Below are 5,700 nucleotides of genomic sequence, written 5' to 3'. Positions count from 1 at the left end.
GTCATTCATGCGATTTATTAAAATGACCTTGAATCTATATTGTAAACAATTCTTTGAAATGCATTAGAATTTTTCGAAAACGGTAATGTTATATTACCTTAAGGAGGTAGGTTACCTTGTTACAAGCGTAAATTCAAATTAGTTGAACCGCAGCATTTTTTTGAATTTCATCTAATATGAAGTTTTAACTGCTACAATTTCAATTTCGTTTGTCTCTGTCCCTTCTAGTTCAGTTTTTATCAAGGTTTGAAGAACATGACCCTCCAAAGGTATTTCATATTGAAAGAAGAAGGAAAATACGGATATTTAACACTTTTCAGTGTATTTTAGTTTCATTGATATTCGTAGAAGTCTGCATAATTAATAATTTTACTAGAATGCACGTTAGCTTTCTAATATCAGCTTAAAATGTGTATGTCGCGGGCTCGTGTTTCCATGGTAACGCATTTTCTCTCATTTTTAAACAACTATGAATAAAAATACGGGGTTTTGACGGCTTCAGTGCCATTCTGTTAATGACCGGCATGGAATATTTGGGTAATATTATTAGCAAAATACCAAGCACTTTACATGGTACCCTATTTTTCTTAAAGTTTAAAGTAACCATGGGAACAGAGACGTTTAAAATAGCTTATATCTTGCTTTTTGTCGTAATTTCTTATAAAAAGATATTGAATAAGATTATCTTTCTAGTTAATGTATCTTTAAAACATATTATTTCTAACATAAGTTATATTTTCGTGTTATTTGCATTTATTCAAACAAATTTCACAGCTTAGAATACTTACAACAGTACCCCTCGTCTGGCATTTTTTATGGGAAAATCGTTCAGCATGCTGTTATTATTCTCATGGATATTGTTGAAATGAAAATAAAAAGACGAAGCTGTGTTTCTTAAATAGACCAGTGTCAACGCTTTTGAATTTTACATTTAGATACATAGGTCACGGGCTTCGTTTCCATGGTAACATCAATTTAATTCAAGAAACCACAATTTTCTACTGAAATTTGAACAATTTTAGATCTAAATTCTAGTATATAAGTAACAAATTATCAACGGAACCTGAAAAACAGGTATTACAAATCAAACTGCTAGATTTTTTATTTGAAAATGGCCGTAATAAGTAAACTTTCACCCAACTATATTCCAAATAACATTGGTTATCTTCGTCCATTTTCTTACATTCCACATAACATTTCAATATAACTACATAAAAGAAGCAAAATATTGATTATTATTCAGAGCAGTAGACTCATAAGAAATATTTAAGCAAATAATGGTTATTTGAAAATAGTTAAAATAAAGAAAATGCACAGAATTACGTACTTTCAAGATAAAAGCTGTTAATTTTGCGCGGTAACTGACACGTAACGTCATGGCGTCAATGACGTCATTTTAAGACAACATTGTTTTGAAGCGTTTCTACGGCAATTTATTCATTATTTCTGCATTATTAAGCCATAAAGCAACAGATCGAAGACAGGTTCATGATTTGTTTTCAGAAGAATGAATATACAAACACATTTAGTTTGTCGTAAAAGTCGTCGTAAATCGTCACGTTAGCTTCCGGTTGGACATGCGCACATACAAATATGAAGGTAACCTACCTCCTTAAGGAAGAATTATTGTTTTTTTATTTGTCTGCATGGCCGCCTGCACATAAGCTTGCAATAAAACAAGACACATCATGTCAGAATAACAAACTGCAATACAGATAACTTTGAAGAAACAGGACAAGAAATCTATCAAATCACATGGTCAATTAACAATGATTTAAAGAAAAATAAAAGAGTGATGGTTCTTATTTCTCAAAATAGTGCTTAAAGGGACCGCAATACTACAATGTTCCTTTAGGACCATCAAGAACCCTATACCAAATGGAACAACCGTATAATACTCACGTATTTCAAAATCTGAAAAAAAAAAACAGTAAACTATCATTGTCATTTTGTTTTTAAATTCAGCTGGGATGTTAGACAAGACAATAAGAATATATATTGTACATAACCTATGTCGCCGGTTCCTATAACAGCGAATACATTCATCCAAAAACCAGACTGGATCAGTGTATTCATAAAGAAATGGCATAATGACATTTTAAAGGCCCCAAAACAAATTTGGTTCTGGTTCAGTTTTATCATTTTTATATTGTTTCTCATTATGCATTTTCTTATTTTTCGAGACAGAAGTTATATGGAACAGAGTTATACAAGTAACTATGTAATATGTTTGCCATTTTCCGTTTGAAATCAAAATAAACTACGAGACTGGGCAAGTGTATTGACATATGAGCATAAACGCAATAATCAAAGAAGTTTACAAATCACATGTTAGCAAAAGCAGAATTTGTAGTAAGATTTTGTGTGGTTCCTTGCAAAAAAAAAAAAAAAAAAAAAAAAAAAAGACTGAGTGAAATTTTACAAAACATAGTCTTTAATTAACTCAGCATAAAGTTGACTGAGTTCGTATCTCCTGAAAACAAGTTTCAGTTTCAACTACCTATATCAAGTAAAGATAAGAGTTATTTATAAACCTGTGAGGTGATCTTTCAAGGTTATTTTCCTGATCGAGCATATACCCGTCCGATAAAATAGTCTGCTTTTCTAAAGATCGACGTAAAAGTTTGTCATTACCCGCATTACTAGTAAATTATTTATTCTAACTGACAGTTTAAATCGATCTGTCGATGTTTTTGCTGAGTTTAACCACTGCTAGTGTGTGGTTTAAACCATGGACATTATATAATTGGGAATGTCAGCAGCCATAAGCCAGGCGCAAAATCATCAGCCATTCGTTAAAGAAAGCAACAGTTAAAGTTATTAATTATGACTGATAATATCATCATTAATTTTCGTTGGCCATGAGTTAGCATCCCACCATATACGTTTGTCATACCCACTACAACAATTTTAATTATTAATCAATTAAAACTATTAACAGTATTTATGAAAACTACAACACAGTTTAGTACGAAAAGGCTGCAACGTTATTTAAAGATTTCTTATGACAATTGGCAAGATAAGATAATGTTTAATATGCACATACTATAAAAAAAAAAAGAACTAAACATGTATATAGAAAATAACATAATTTCATTTGCCCAAGCAAAGGAACAAACATAATATATCAAATAAGATGAAATTTAAATCAAGCGACAGAACAATTATCCCTGATGTGTATTTATACGAGAGACAAACACTGCATTGTTTACATATAGTCTTTAACTTAAAGACGTAGGAGCTGGGGCCGATCCCCTACTAAAATTTCCCGGGTTACCCCGGACCCCGTTCATAGGAGGGAGACCCCACCTCCCAAACCCACCCTCTCCGCCGACCCAATGCTCAAATCGTCCCTACGCCCCTTAATAATGGGAAATGCCACAGTTGCCTATATGTATATAGGGCAAAAAAATCCTTTGGGCAGAAATTTTTAAACTTTGTGTACTGACTGGGAAACAAGTTTAAAACAGAAATATGTATCAAAAATCATTCTTGCATAAAAACTACTTTTTTCACTGGATCCGCCCATGTATAAACGGGAGAAAAATCGTGTGCAAACAAGGCAATTCACGTGCTGTTAATACATGATTTTTATTTTTTAAATGCTTTTAAATGCTTTGCCAGGGACGTATGTATGCATTTCTGCGCAGACTGATATTTGGCATCTGCATCTTGTTTCTTCCATAATAACCTCTTCCTGTAGCATTATAGATACAATGTAATCCATAGTATGTTTAGCTGTATCAGTTTCCGACAACCCCAAACGTACTGCCCCCATCAGTGTTCGCACTAGCTTCTCTTAGAGTTTACTCCCTTTAAATAATTGTGTTCCTGTTTATCAAATTGTTTAGTTATATGCAAAATTATGTGTAATGTAACGTTTGTAATAACTAAAAAATAAAAATAAGATGCTCAAAAACCTTCAAATCACGCTTTTAGTAGTGTTGTTGTTATGTGTGCCCCGGTTATGGATATTTAAAACATGTTTACCGTTTCCAAGAACAACAAGAATGGTAAAAAAATGTACCGGAATCGTCAAGTCATCACATATGAAAACAATGCATTTAGTCGTCGTATAATGTTTTTTATGCAAGAATAGCGACAATGCACGTTTGTTTTGTGTATTAACGCCTGCAGAAGCCCTTGGGATATGTTTGTGACATCGACCTTCGGTCTCGGTCACAAACAATCCCGCGGGCTTCTGCAGACGTTAATACACAAAAAAACGTGTATTATCCCTACATAGGTACATGTACCCAGGCTTGATCTTGAATTATCTGCCCTTAAAAGTAGATTTTTTCAAGTATTTTCCAGCTTTCAAGGGCAGATAATTCATGACCAAAACAGGGTTCCTATAGTTTATTTTTATTTAATATTTCTGTTTTTGATTTGATTCTCTGTCAGTAAAAAAGAAGAACTTCTTTTAATCTGAAATAACACAGCTCATTATAAATAAATGCATACATGTAATAAACAGGTACATGTATATTATAAGGTAAGGTGCGGGGGACAGTGACATACAGGTAATACTGGTACACGTCACACTTGTCCCTGACCATTTATGTAACTAATGTCCCGAAGATAGATCTGCACTGTGAACCGAAGGCATGTACAGACAAATGAGAACTGCACGTGCCATGTTGGGTGTGGTGGAGGCGAGCAAAACTTTCGATCCAGACGTCTAGAACAGACCATACATTGATCAAAGTAATTAAAAACTGATAGCATGTTGAATGTCCAGACTACAGTCTCCTACAATTTGACAATTTCACAAGCTATGACGTCATCTAATGATACAAATTGACGACAACCTTCGACGTGAATTGATGAAACCGAATAATGACTTAGAAAGCACACCCAACTATGATGGAATGCAATAATTAAAACATCAGTTATAATGGACTCATATTTAAACAATATTCTACCAAACTTAAAAGAAGGTTCTACAACGTTAAAGTTACACTGTATGTCATGCACCGACTGACTAGACACACAATCCTCGACCAAACTATTTACTGGCTTCTAGCTATTTCCGGCCGAGATATTGTAAACATCTATGAAAAAACAAGTGCAAACCCACAGGTGAGACTTATACGCCGACAAACTATGTCAAGGCTTCTACTCATACTGTTAAAAACTCATGACATTCTCCAAACCAATATGACCTGTGGTCTAGGGGCCTCCGTGGACGAGTGGTTAAGGTCTCTGACATCGAATCACTTACCCCTCATCGATGTGGGCTCGAGCCTCACTCGGGGCGTTGAATTCTTCATGTGAGGAAGCCATCCAGCTGGCTTACGGAAGGTCGGTGGTTGTTCCCAGGGCACCTGGGGTCTTCCTCCACCATTAAAGCTGGAAAGTCGCCATATGACCTATCATGTGTCAGTGCGACATTAAATAAAAAAAAATACCTGTGTTCGACAACCAAGGCTAGTAGACTGTTTACTTCGCTACACAAAGCACTGACATATTGTACTTATTTTGAACTAAAATATTACTTCCCAGTAATACTATTACTTTAATACATATGGCTTTTGTACTCTTACACCTAGAGTGCATTTTCAAATTACAATCATTATTCTATGGAAAGGTAATAAAGCTGCGTTAAACATTTTAAAATATTAATATGTATCTCTCAGTTTGAATTTCTGGCATTCAACAGAATATTTACCGACAGCGCTGACATTAAAAGTTCTGATC

Source organism: Mercenaria mercenaria, chromosome 11 (genome assembly GCF_021730395.1).
Source record: "Mercenaria mercenaria strain notata chromosome 11, MADL_Memer_1, whole genome shotgun sequence".
Classification (NCBI taxonomy): Eukaryota; Metazoa; Mollusca; class Bivalvia; order Venerida; family Veneridae; genus Mercenaria; species Mercenaria mercenaria.
This window is presented reverse-complemented; position numbering follows the sequence as displayed.